Source organism: Hevea brasiliensis, chromosome 13, assembly GCF_030052815.1.
Source record: "Hevea brasiliensis isolate MT/VB/25A 57/8 chromosome 13, ASM3005281v1, whole genome shotgun sequence".
In the NCBI taxonomy this organism is placed as follows: Eukaryota; Viridiplantae; Streptophyta; class Magnoliopsida; order Malpighiales; family Euphorbiaceae; genus Hevea; species Hevea brasiliensis.
The window spans coordinates 66,782,262-66,797,329 of record NC_079505.1 but is presented as its reverse complement, the minus strand read 5'-3'; the positions used below and the strand labels follow the sequence as shown (position 1 = coordinate 66,797,329).

Here is a 15,068-nt window from a genome sequence, read left to right as displayed (position 1 = left end):
CTGAATGGATGGATCATCACACTCAAGAGGTTCATAAGCTGCTCAATTAAAAAATGCCTCCCTTTTTCCAAGCACTAAGAATGAGGAAGAACTTTAAATGGGTTGACGAATGCCAAACAACTTTTAAACAAATTAAACAATTCTTATCTTTACTTCTATTGCTTGATTTGTCAAAATTGGGTGAGGTTCTTTATCTCTATCTTGCAGTTACCAAAGAAACCATCAGTTCGGTCCTTGTAAGATAAGAAGAAGTTGAGCAATGACCCATATATTACACCAATCAAGTGCTGAAGGGGTCAGAACTCAATTATCCAATCTTAGAAAAGCTCGCCACGCAATCCTATCAGCAGTTATGAAATTGAAGCCATACTTCTAAGCGCACACCATGGAGGTCTGAACAAATTACCCACTAAGAAAGATCTTGCACAAACCATAAACATCCAAATGATTGATGACATTGTTGATCAGCTTAGGAGCATATGATATCAGGTACGTACCAAGAACGGCATTAAAGGCACAGGTACTTGCCTACTTTGTCATTGAACTAACCCCAGTTCCTGAAAGAAAGGATTATGTCAGAGAATAATAAAACGTATGGACGGATGAAGTGTCAAGCTCCTCCAGTGTAGGAATAGGAATAATAATGGAAGGACTGCACAAAGTGAAGCTTAGGTACATGGCAAAATTAGCTTTCCGGGCAATAAATTAAGTAGTAGAATACGGAGCAATCCTTATGACCCTTCGAATCATCATTGAGGTAAAAGCCCATGATATTAACCTTTATTGCGATTCACAATTAGTTATCAATCAAGTGCATGGAAATTTTCAAGTATGAGATCAGAACTTGGGAAGATACAAACTTCGTATCTAAAGAATGCTGGCATAAATCAGGTTTGAAGGAGGAAAAGTAAACATCCTCCAAATATCGAGGGAGGAGAATCAAGAATCTAATAGTCTGGCTAAAGCAACGGTAGCAAGCAAACAATACTTCTCACAATTGATCCCATTAAAAGAGATTACCATGCCAACCATTGATAGAGAGGAAAAAATCTTCCCTATTGAAATTAGAGAAACATGGATGATGTCAATCTTCTGTTACCTTAACCAAGACACACTACCAAAAGATCAACTCAAAGCCAAGAAGATTGTACAAAGATCAGTAAGATATAGTATACTCAATGGATAATTATACAAACGGTCTTACGTCTAACCATTAAAATGCATTAGCAAAGAAGATTGTTTGTTAGTTCTACTCGAGATCCATGAAGGGTTAGGCAGCACCCACTAAGAAGCAAGAACGATCGCTAAGCAAGCATTCAGGCAAGGATTTTTCTGGCCCACCATAGTACAGGACACTAAGGAGTTAGTTTAGAAATGTCAACAATGCCAAGCACAAAATAATATCCCTTGATAACCAGCAGAGATACTTTCAGCCATTGGAAGCCCTTGGCCCTTCTATCAATGGGGCATTGACATACTTGGTCCATTTCCTAATGCATCTGGATCCCACAAATTCGTTATCATCTCCATCGATCATTTCACCAAATGGCCAGAGGCAGAAGCATCACAACATATAACAGTGGACCGAGCAATCACCTTCGTCAGAGAAAATGTTTTCTGCAGATTTGGAGTTTCCAAAGTCATCATTACAAACAACAGCACAAGTTTGCCAGTGAGAAATTTAGGAAGTTATGCACTGAGTGGGGGATCGACCTCCACTTTACCTCAACCTACCATCCTTTGACAAACGGGATGACCTAAGGTCAATGTGTCTGTATAGGTGATTAGTACTGGCCATTCTACTTCCTTCCAACCAAACCAACTACAGTCGAGTTGACCAATTTGTTAGTTGGATATTAATTATATTTTATAATTTTAATATTATTTATATATTTTTGGCATGCTCATACATTTTATAAATATATTTACATACTTAGTTAAATAAATTAGAAGTATTCTTATTGTTACATATTTATTTATTGATAATTACTTGTATTTGCCGCCCTGGGATAATTTGGAGCTCTATGTGTCATATATATATAATGGATATGGATTGGACAGGTAGTCATGGATTGAGCTAGTCTCACTGGAACCGGGTCCTTATGGCTATGGAAAGTCAGGGTGAGGCACGGTTTTGAGTTGATCTCGCTGGCCCCCGCACTTGGATTTAAGCAAAAGTCTTGCTTGAGTTGAGCTCACTGGCAGGATTTGGATTGAAAGAGCTGTATAGGGGATCAGCTCCATATTTATGTATAGATGTGATATAATTGGTGCATGAGTAGCTCCTAATTATCTTCTCGTGTAAATATTGGGTAAATTATTTATTATATGTGTTGGATGTGTATTTCATGGTCGGATTGCACTAGTTATTGGTGGTTATGAAAATTGCATTATAATCAATACATAAATTCTCTGAATTGAACGCTCATTCCTATACAAATATTTTTTCTAAGGTTGCAGAAAGAGCAATTATATTTTTTTTTCGAGTTTAATCTGTATTTTTCTCTGCATGTTATGTACTTCTTAATTAGTAGTTTTTATTATGTTTATTTATTTATTTATTTATCTATTTATTATACATGCTGGTATCAGAGTTGAGCTGGGCTCCCCTAATTGTGAATTCTGACAGTTATTAGGTTGAGCTGGCTCAAACTGATTTATAACATTTTATTTTATTTTATTTTGAAATTGGGTTCGTTATGGGTTTGGGAATAGTGAGGCTTACTACGGGTTTCGGAGGCTTTATATCAGTCCATGTCCTAATGACAGTCTGACCTATAGAATCAGGTTGTAACATTTACCAGAAAAAAAATATTGGTAATTAGCCGGTCAAAGCATTCATATTCTAAATAATTAAATATGAAGATCAAATAATTTTTAGGAGATGAATTACTAACAATAGCTATTTATCAATTTGTCTCATCAAAGTGTCGGACACTGTGTCAACAGGTTAGATATTTATAATAGGTCAAATATTTATTGGTATTTCATATTATCAAACCTAGTGACGAATTTAGGTAATATATAATTAAATTTAGAATATATTCAATTTTGAAATATAATGCTCATTATGAATTTGAGTTTTGAATTTTTGATATTTATTACTGAAACTGAAATATGTTTATATAAATAATTAATTAAATATAAAATATATTTTTATAATAATATTTATAAATTTTTATATATTATATTTTTATAATAATATTTATAAATTTTTATATATTATATTTTAAATAAATAGAATTTAAGTATTTTATAAAATTATTAAATTTTTAAAATATAAATTATTTATAAAAATATTTTTTATATAGATTATTAATTAAAATATATAAAATTAAACGAATTTAGATTTTTTTTTGGATAGTGTTATCAATTGAGTTTTTGGAACAGATTCAGATAGTTAATTATAAATAAGTGCTCCCAATAGAGATTTTTTACATTTATAAAAATTGAATACTCAAGTGCCACTCATACCAATCCGTTAGTTTAAGGTTCACATTTATAATTGTAAAAGTGGCTAAGCGGCCCCTAATATTTTACAAAATCTTTACAAATATTATATGTGAATTCTAAAAATTAATATTTATTATTATTCACTTCTCATATTTTATTCAAATTTTTATTTCACCCCTTAAAAGTAAAGAAGTATAAATTTTTAGTTAAAATATTAAAATTTTGATTAAGTTTATAAAAAGTCTGATTAAATTTCTAATTGATATATTTTTTAGCTATAATAACATACTCATAATTATATGGATAAATAACAAATTTAGAGAATTTAATTAAATTGTTTACTTTTAGTATATTTTTAATTATATAGGGATGAAAATGAGTCCAATATTTTTTATATCTCAAAACAAAGATATTCTAACATTATTATACATAAACAAGCACTTATTTTCTTTTTCTCTTAATTATCCGATGCAAGAAATTTTTAATTTAATTACTTAATTAAAATATTAAAATTTTTGCAGTAATTAATATTATAATTTAATTAGTATATTTGAAATGTTTTCATATCATTCTTTTATTGTTAGAAAATTTTTCCATATCTGCAAGACAATTATAAAATAAAATTTTATGAAATATGATCATTTTATTTATTTTTCACAATTATATATTGTGAATTAATTTAAGTTTTTATGCATATTAATAAATATATTAATGTTAAATAATTAATAGTGATTTTTTTCAACATTAATTATATTTAATCCACTAAAATTGATAATTTATTAAAAAAGGAAACTGTAGAAAGCCCATCACACTCATTAGAAATTATGAAAATTTATCAACCAAAAGAAATTATGGAAACTTAAAATATGCAAGTTATTTATGCGATCATAATAATTATAATAATATTTATATGTGTTTATGAATATATTTATTAGCTGGAGTTTATAAGGATTTTTTTAAATTAAAAATATTATTTTTTTTATTTTAGAATTTAAAAATTGATATTGTAATTATAGATAATTTTTTAGGGAATTGTAAATACTAATTTTAATATTATTTTAATTAACCTTTTCAATATAAATATTTAATATATAAGGAAGTGGTAATTTATTAAATTTAAGATTATATAGTATTTAAATATTATATCTATTTTTTTAAATATAATTTCATACATAAAATAGGATATTATATTATTAATTAAAAAATTATATATTTAAGAATATTCATATCAGGAAATTAAGGAATTTTATAAATTTTAAGAGGAGTTATTATATAAATTTAGAATATAATAATAATATTATAATTTGTTAATATCATAAAATTTTTAAAAAATTAAGAATATTTTTATTCGTTCATAAATTCACTTTCATTTATATTTTTATAAATTGAAATAAAAAGTTTATATTGAATATTTAAATAAAGAAAATTGAGAGAAAAAAAATTAATTTTAATCGCGATAAAAAAATTAATTTCTTTTTTATTTGAATGATTTTTAAATATTAATTTTATTTAACTCAAGAAAATATAATTTTCACTAACTAACTAAAAGTTTGTACATTGTTATAATCAACAATTTAAAAAAAAAATAAAAGTTAAATTAAAATAATTATAAAATATGATTATCATAAACAGTTAAGAACAAGAGAAATGCAATTGGCAGTGTTCCTTTGAAATTACTCCCTTCTAAATGTAGGATTTTAAGGTGAGTCAGTACCTCTAGTGATTCTAATAATATGCTTCCTTTTATGATTATACCTTTTAAATAAAGCACGATTATGTTGTTTAAACTCCTTATTTCTGTAAGTAAGATTATAATGTAAATAAAATAATTTTCATAGCATATTCAGTATTTATTTTGTAAAAAAAATAATCCGTTTTGAAAATTTTATCTTAATCTGAGTTACGGGCCAACAGTAAAAGTAAATTTTAAAAAATAAATTTATTTATTTAGTTTTGAAATCAAAAAAATTAAGTTGATTTGTCAAGTCAAACGGAAAATTTTAGATCGGATTTTAGAAATCATCGAATTAATTTTTAATTTTTTAAATTATTTTAAATTTTATATAAATCAAAATAAATTATCAATTATTTTGAATCAAATAAATTGAAAATAAATTGACATATAAGTCACGTTATCATTTGCTTTGGCATATATATCTGATAAGCATTTTTTTATGTTCATGTTTAGGTTGTTTTTCAATTTATAAAGTAATTTCTTTATTTATTTAATTTTTTTTTTACTTCTTAGAAATGAAAAAAACATAGTAAAAAGTATATAAGTTATATAGATATTCACATAAAAAAATTATTTTATTTTTCTTAATTTTTGCTTTTAAATTTTATTTTCCTAAGTAAATATTTTTAAAAAAATTATATTATTAAAATAGCATACATTGAAAAAAATATTAAGTAATATACATATATTGAATATGTACATCCGTTCCTCTTGAGTCCACAAATTATATCTAACCTTTTATATCGAATGATCCTTTCAATTGAGTGTTTCTGATATATAAAAATTTGAGAGAGGAAAGCCCATTGAGAAATGATAAAATGTTGATACTAAAGTTGTTATAACTCAAGTCAAGGAGCTCTAAGTTGTTCAGCTTCAACAATTCTTCTCTGCCTGTGGAAGTTATTATTTTCTTGTAGCTAATTTAAGAAAACTAATGATGAATGAAATAAAAGATCAATTCCTACCATATGAAGATTTAAACCCTTCAATTGCATTAAATGATAAATCTAACTCCTTCAAACTTGTTAGAAAATTTAATTCTGTTCAATAATACAAATGCATTAATTTTGTTTGAGAAAATGATGACTATGGCAATAAGGAGGGTAGAAAATCAATTTCAAGTACCTTGAATATTAATTACTCCTTTTAAACTATTTCTACTTAGATATAAATATTTTAAAGATGAAATACCACTTAGAGATGATAAAATGTTGCTGTGGAAATGGTTCCAACTTAAATCAAGAAGTTCCAAATTGCCGAGTACTGATAACTTTTCAAAACCTACACAAAGGGTTGTGGTTACACATTAAACAAATTTAATAAACAAATAAATAAGGAAAGAAAAAAACTCATTAAGTGCATTTCAATCAATTTGCAAGTGTTATAATAATGAAATTGATGGACCTTCGTTCCTAATGCAGCCAGCAATATTATTTGATTTTAACGGTATTTAAACTGAAATCAACAAATTAAATTACAGAATCATATATGTTTGTTTTTCACATTAAGTGGGTTGTATTTGGTTTTCATGATTTTTACTTCTTTCAACACTTTTTAAGCTTTTATAATTTAATTTTTATTGAACCTTTTGCATATACATATTATCATACATTGATTAAAAAACAAATATTAATTCAGAATGTATAATTCATTAAAAAATAAATAAGAATAAAAAAAATGAAATAATGCTATTTACGTGTATCTTTAATATGTATAACCAATATTTATAAGTTAGATTCTTACTATGTTAACCCAAAACCCAAATTGAAAATTCGGTTTATAATTATTTTTAAACTATAAACAATATTTAAATGTATAAAACCACTAATTTTAGTTTGAATTCTTTCTGATTGATCGGGTTTTTCAATTTAGTGGTTTCATTGTACAGTTGTGGTACTAGTCATTAAGGACGCTAAGCAAATCTGTTCGTGCTTACCTTATGTAGCCAAGGGAAAAAAATTTTAAGTTATTCCTATTTTCTCTTTGAGATTATTCTCCAACAATTTTAGTTCTTATAAATCTGGATTTTGAAACCAAGTAAACTTAGAAAGAACCTGTAAAATACTATTCAGTCCTTCAAAATGGCATTATAAAAATGCAACATTATCCAAATACATGAACCTATAAAATATCCATTAATTAAAATGATTGTTTGAGTTTTGATCTCAAAGTCGAGGTTAATAAAAAGATACATAAATACATAATAAATACATAATACATTTATCTACAAAATAATTTAAGCTTGGACAAAAAAGCAAAATTGTCTACTATAAAATAATAGCAATTGTCTGTACTAATCTGAATGAAGTAAAACCAAACATGCCGCCAATATGGATTTATGAATAGAACTGTGGCAATTGCCAATAAGACCATAATGTAAGCCACCCCAAAACTCACATAGAAAACACCCATATCCATGAAAAAATTACTTTCTTCATCGTCAATTGTACTTCTTGAAGTTGATGGAGGGGATACCATTACAATACAATTCTTTTGCATTGGCCATCCATGAAGAAGAGGGTTACCTCGATAGCTACTTTCATCAAATGTTGCAAATTGAGCAACCCTTTCAGGTGTTCTACCAGATAAATTATTGTATGACACATTGAAAACTTCCAAAAAATTTAACTCAGTAAGCTGGGAAGGGATGTGGCCTTGCAAGTTGTTGTATGAAAGATCCAAGCTCTCAACTTGGCTTAAGTTGGAAAATGATGCTGGGATTTTTCCTATCAAATTGTTATGGGACAAATTTAGTACATGGATCTCATTGAGGTTTCCAATTTGGATAGGAATTTGGCCTGTCAAATTGTTGCATGAGAGATCAATTCCAGATATATAAGATAGCATACCTCTTTTGTAAGAATAGGATCTACTCTTTGTTGTAAACTCTAAAGCTTCATCCATTACAAAAATGTATTCTTGTGGTATATATGAATTGCTTGTAGATCTTAGACAAGGGAGAATATGACCAGAGAGATTATTATGCGAAAGATCAATCAAACTTAATTGAGTCAAATCGCATAATTGAATTGGGATTTCCCCTTCAATGTTATTATGACCCAAGATCATATAGCTCAATTGAGAAAATCTTCCAATCCATGATGGAATGCTTCCAATCATATTATTATGGCTAAGATCCAGCACAACCAATTCAGGGCAATCACAAAATGCATCTTCCAATGATCCTTGTAGCTGGTTTTTGGACAAATAAACTTCCCTTAATGAGACACAATCCATGGTTAAGTGCTTAGGTATAGTACCCGACAAACTATTATTGGATAAGTCTAAGCTTCGCAAGAAGCTCATATTTCCAAATGAAGAGGGAATGCTACCATTGAAATCATTTGAAGACAAGTCCATATGTCTCAATCTCGGCAAATATGTTCCTATCTGCAGTGGAATATTGCCATGGAAGAAATTATCTGAGATATCTAACACTGACAAATTCATATGAGAATGATGTGGTAATTGAAGAAGTCCTGAAAGGGAATTGTTTTTTAAAAAAAGGCCTTCTAGTTTTGTGTTATTTTCTAACAACCAATATGGAAACCCTCCTCCCATTTTCAAGCTTGAGAGATCAACATATTGTAGATTGTGTTGATGATAGAGGAATTTGGGGAATGCTCCACCGCATGCATGACCATAGAAATTGAGAGTCTCTAATTGAAACTTTGGGGTCAAATCTTGATCATTTGTTTCTGCATATATATTGTTACCCCAACTAAAAAAGAATTTGAGTTTTGAATGGTTGAAAAATGGACTCAATGAGATTGGGATTTGGAAAAGATTGTCTAAGAGCTCTAGATGCTCGAGGTTTGTTAAATCTCTAAGTGGAGATAAAGAGATATTTCCAATAAAATGATTGGAAGTGACAACTAACCATTGAAGAGATGTCAAGTTGGCAAGACATGAAGGCAAGCTACCACTGATTTCATTATAGGAAATGTCTAACTCTTGGAGTTGTTTTAGTTTGCACACACCTGAAAATTCATTTGTAAAAGCTTTAGTAAGAATCTTCAAGACAAAAGAAGTCTCAAATGTAGAGGGATTATCAAATTTACCTTGGTTTAAAAACTTCGTGTTATTAAGTTCACAACTATGCAATGATAATTTCTTAAGAGAAGACATTACTCCAATTGATTGTAGAATGTTGTTGTTGATGAAAGACCAGTCCAATGCTAGATATTCCAAATCCTTTAGATGAGGCAAGCATATCACACACACACATAAGGATATGAAATAGGGAAAAATATATTTAGTATTTAATTTGGCTAATATCAAATATTATTTTCTATAAAAGGGAGATATTAGCAAAATAAATAAAAGAGGACAAAATCAATTTCTCAAGAAAATTAAATTTTCGCTAACTAAAAAAATGGCCTTCAACTTTGTCCATTGTTTATTCTAAAAAAAGAAAAAGGGTTTGTCTGTTGTTATATTCAACAATTTAAAATAAAATTCAAAATTAAAATAAAAGATATAAATTAAAATAATTATAAAATAAAATACACTAATTTAAATATAAAATAAATTAATTGATAAAATTTCTTTCCATATATTTAATTTAGTTTAAATAAATTATTAATAAATTATTTTCATTAATTAATTAGTAGGATTTAGCTTTATTCGTTATTATATTCTTCCGTGTAATCAACAATTTAAAATAAAATTTAAAATTAAAATTAAATATAAATTTAAATAATTATAAAATAAAATTTACTGATTTAAATATAAAAATAAATTAAATCGATAAAATTTTTATTTGTATAAAACTTACCAATAAAACATGAATCTATAAATTAAATCGATAAAATAAATTTACTAATTTAAAAATAAAATAAAATTTACTAATAAAACATGAATCTGTAAAAGCAAAGAATCCATAGATCAATATAAAATGATAATCATAGTAATTTATTTGTATATATTATCATTTGTTTTGATGAATATATAATTATATAACTGAAGATAACGCTTTTGTCAATATTAATTTTAAATTATAATTCAAATGTTAATTTATATATTATTATTTTTTTTGTTGTTAATTAATGGCTGTATATAATTTTTTAGACATGATTTATATGGTTTTTAATTATATATTTTTTAAAAAAATTTGTATATTATATATAGATAAATATAATATTTTTATTAAGTAAAAATTAAAATAAATATAATGATATAGAATAAAGTGACTATTAAACTTTTAACCCGAAATATTGTTACAAAAATATTCAGTTTTTATAACATAAAAGGACAGAGCACATTAGAATTTTTATAACAACTCTTATTTTTATTTCTGTGAATATGGAAATTTATAAGGATTTCTGTAAATTAAAAATGTTATTTTTTTTTCTTTTAGAAGTTTATAAATTGATATTGTAATTATAGATAATTCTTTAGAGAATTATAAATTATAATGTTAATATTATTTTAATTAATCTTTTCAATATAAATATTTAATAAAAAGTAATTTATATAAGGAAGTAGTAATTTATTAAATTTAATATTATATAGGATATTATATTATTAATTAGTATATAAATTGAAGCTTATGTTTTTTAGAAAATTATATATTTAAGAATCTTCAAATCGGGAAATTAAGGAATTTCATAAATTTTAAGAGGAATAGTTAAATTTGTAATACGATATTAATATTATAATTATTTTTAATATCACAAATATTTTTCAAAATTAAAAATATTTTTATCTGTTCATAAATTCACCCTCATTTGTATTTTTATAGAAGGAACTAAAAAGCTTGTATAAAAAATTTAAATAAAGAAATTTGAATCAAATAAAAATTTAATTTTAATTTAAAATTATTATAAAGCGGTGAAAATTTAATTTCTTTTTTATTTGGAAGATTTTAAGTATTAATTTTATTTAACTCAAGGAAATTAAATTTTCGCTAACTAAAAAAAATGGCCTTTAACTTTGTCCATTGTTTATTCTAAAAAAAGAAAAAGGGTTTGTCTGTTGTTATATTCAACAATTTAAAATAAAATTCAAAATTAAAATAAAAGATATAAATTAAAATAATTATAAAATATAATAAACTAATTTTAATATAAAATAAATTAATTTTTAAAATTCCTTTCCATATATTTAATTTAGTTTAAATTTACTTATCAAATAAGAATACTATAGTAAAAAAAATTATTAATAAATTATTTTCATTAATTAATTAGTAGGATTTAGCTTTATTCGTTGTTATATTCTTCCGTATAATCAACAATTTAAAGTAAAATTTAAAATATAAATTTAAATAATTATAAAATAAAATTTACTAATTTAAATATAAAAATAAATTAAATCGATAAAATTTATATATAAAAAAATTTTTCATTTAGTTTAGGATTACTTATAAAATTATAATAAAAAACTTTTATTAATAATTAATAATTATTTTTATTTTAATATTATAATTTTTAATAGTATAATGTAAATGAAATGGGGAAAAATATAAGAGAACGTTAGTATTGATTTGGTTAAATGTGAAGTTTAACACTTAATATGAAATATTATCTTTCTATAAAAGGGAGATATTTGCAAAACAAATAAAAGAGAGCAAAATCAATTACTTGATAAAATTCAGCGCAAAAATATAATTAGGGAAATGCATTTCAAAAACAAACAATTAAGAATTACAACTTACCTTGAATTGTCCCTTCGAAATTACTCTCTCTTAGATACAGGCTTTTAAGGTGGGTCAATACTCTCAATGATTCTAATAACATGCTTTTTCCTTTTATGGTGATACCATATAGATAAAGCACTCTTATATTGTTTGAACTCCTTGTTTCTGCAAATAAAAATATAATATAAATTAAATAATTTTCATAGCATATTCAGTATTTATTTTGTGAAAAAAAAAATCATCCCTATGAAAATTTTATCTTAGTCTATTGATGCATTTACGGGCCAACAATAAAAGCAAATTCTAAACAAAATTTTTATTTATTTAATTCGGAGATAAAAAATTAAGTTGATTTGTCAAGTCAAACGGATAAATTTTATATTGGATTTTAGAAATCATCGACTTAATTTTTAATTTTTAAATATTTTAAATTTTATATAAATCAAAATAAATTATTAATTATTTTGAATCAAATAAATTGAAAATAAATTGACATATAAGTCACGTTATCATTTGCTTGGCCTATATATCTGACAAGCATTTAGAAAATAATTTCTTTAATTTTTTTGTAACTTGTTAGAAATGAAAAACATAGTAAAGCGTATATACTTCATAAAGATATTCACATGAAAAGAAAAAGAAATTTTTGTTTTATTTTTCTGATTTTTTGCTTTTAAATTTTATTTTCCTAAGTAAATATTTTGTTTAAAAAAATTATATTATTAAAATAGTATACAGTGAAGAAAAATATTAAGTAATATACATATATTAAATATGTACAATCCATACCTCTTGAGTCCACAAATTTTGTAATGTTGTTTTCGCTCAAGTTCAATTCCTCTAATTGGCTTAAACCCAAATCTAATTAAGTAAGAAAGCACATATAATTAGATAACTGTAAAATTTTATGATCAAATTGTGAGAAATAGAAAGGAAAAAAAGAATGAAAAATTATATCTAACCTCTCAAATCAAATGGTTCTTTCAATTGAATGTTTGCTATGTATAAACTTTTGAGAAATGACAGCCCATTGAGAAATGATAAATTGTTGATACTAAAATTATTATAACCCAAATCAAGATGCTGCAAATTACTCAGCTTCAGTAATTCTTCACCACCTATAAAAGTTATTATTTAATTGTAGCTAATTTAACAAAAAAAAATATGAAAGAAATAAAAGATCAATTCCTACCATGTGAAGATTTAAAGCCTTCCATTGTATTATATGATAAATCTAACTCCTTCAAATTTGTTAGATAATTTAATTTTATTCAATAATCCATTAATCGCTAAGATAAAGAAAGGGCGTTTACAATGAATTAATTTTGTTTGAGATAATGATGATGATGGAAATAAAGAGGGTAGAAAATCAATCTCACGTACCTTCAATATTAATTATTCCTTTCAATCTATTTCCACATAGATATAAAATTTTTAAAGATGAAAGACCACTTAGAGATGATAAGATGTTGTTATTGAAATGGTTGAAACCCAAATCAAGAAGCTCCAAATTGTCAAGTACTGATAACCTTTCAAAACCTACACAAAGAGTTGTAGTTAAACATTAAATAAATTTAATAAAGAAATAAATAAACAAGGGAAGGGAAAAAGCTCATTAAGTGCATTTCAAACAATTTGCAAATGTTATAATAATGAAATTGATGGACCTTCATTCTTAATGCAACCAGCTATATTATTTCCGTATAAGGAAAGATTCTTCAGTTGTTGAAAGGGTAGAAACAAAGAAGCATTTAGATACCAATCTCCTCCTCTTCTTATACCGTCAAGAGAGAGTTCCACAACATGCCCTGTGGTGGTGTTGCACTTTACCCCTCCCCAATTACAGCAGTCAGTATTTACACCCCAAAGAGGCATATCATAATCATGAGAATAATAATCAGAAGAAAAATAATAATAAGAAGAAGAAGGATAAGAAGAAGAAGAAGAAATGAACTCAAACTTGAGTTGCAAAAGAGCAATTCTCTCATGCTCCAAACAACCATCAGAGCACCAACTCCCTCGCAATAGTAAAATCATCACCAATATCCAACACTCTTTCATTATCTCCATTTCTAATAATTTATATGTGGAATCGTCTATTGCTAATTTCTCTCTTGCATCCTAATGCAGAAGGCTTTAGCCTTTTATAGGCAGGGAAGAGTCCAGTGGGACCCAAGCCAAAAAAAAAAAGAAAAAAAAGAATCAACACCTTGTGGTGTGGTTTGGTTTTAACTCAAAAGTCATTAATCAATTAATGTTATTATTTTCTACTACAAGTCTACAGGTTCCCTCATCTATATTTTTAGAAAATATATTATTTTCTACAATGCTTCTCTTTCTGATAAATTTGGACCTCATTCGTCTATTTGATAACAATTTATAAAATATAAAAATATTCAAACTCAAATAATTTAAAAAATAAGAATTTAATTAAGGGTCAACTCAATTATTTATACAATTCGATTTGAAATTGATCTAATCAATCTAAATTATGAACTAAAAATTAATTTAAAAAACAAAATATTAAGTAGAAATAATCTTAATTTACAAATTGATCTAAATTTGACTTAAAATTCATTTTATTTAGGAACTCGACACTACTAAATGAAACAAAACTTAAGCTAATATACCATCCAAAATAACTTGAATTTGAATATATCCAATTCAACCTATTTTCAACTCTATTTTGAGCTTATTGTATTATTTTCTAAGAAAACGTGTTGTTGGGTTAGACTAATTCACATTGTTTATTTTGTTCTTTTATCAGAACCCTTGATGGTAAGTCAACCTAATCAATTCTGGAATTATTCTTACTTTATTTTTCTATAAATAATATCTTTTGTGTCAGATCTTTTAAATGTTTAAGGTATGTCTACTTGTGAAAAATTGGAGTAATTTTTCGGAAAAAAATTTTATGTAAATTAAAAAATAAAATTTCATATTCATTTATGTCAGTTTTCTAATGAAGGAATAGAAAATTAGTCTCTTATTTTTCACAATTTAACTAAAATTTGGAAAACAATTTTAAGTTGTTTTGCATTATTTTCTTTTACAACAATAGTTCTATTTTCTAAGTATTTTTCACATGAAAAATAATAATTTTTTTATAACTAAAATTATACTATAACTTATTTTATTAAAAAAATTGAATAATTATTTAATATATATATATATATATATATATTTATAATAATAAAAATAATCATATTATTAAAAAAATAGCGCATAGAAAAAAATTTTAAA

At 25.3% G+C, this 15,068-nt stretch overlaps 1 pseudogene; it reads right to left on the bottom strand.

Moving 5' to 3' along the window:
• Window positions 1-7,359: 7,359 nt before the first annotated feature.
• Window positions 7,360-14,003, bottom strand: LOC131171896 (cuscuta receptor 1-like; annotated as a pseudogene).
• Between the last annotated feature and the right edge of the window lie 1,065 nt (window positions 14,004-15,068).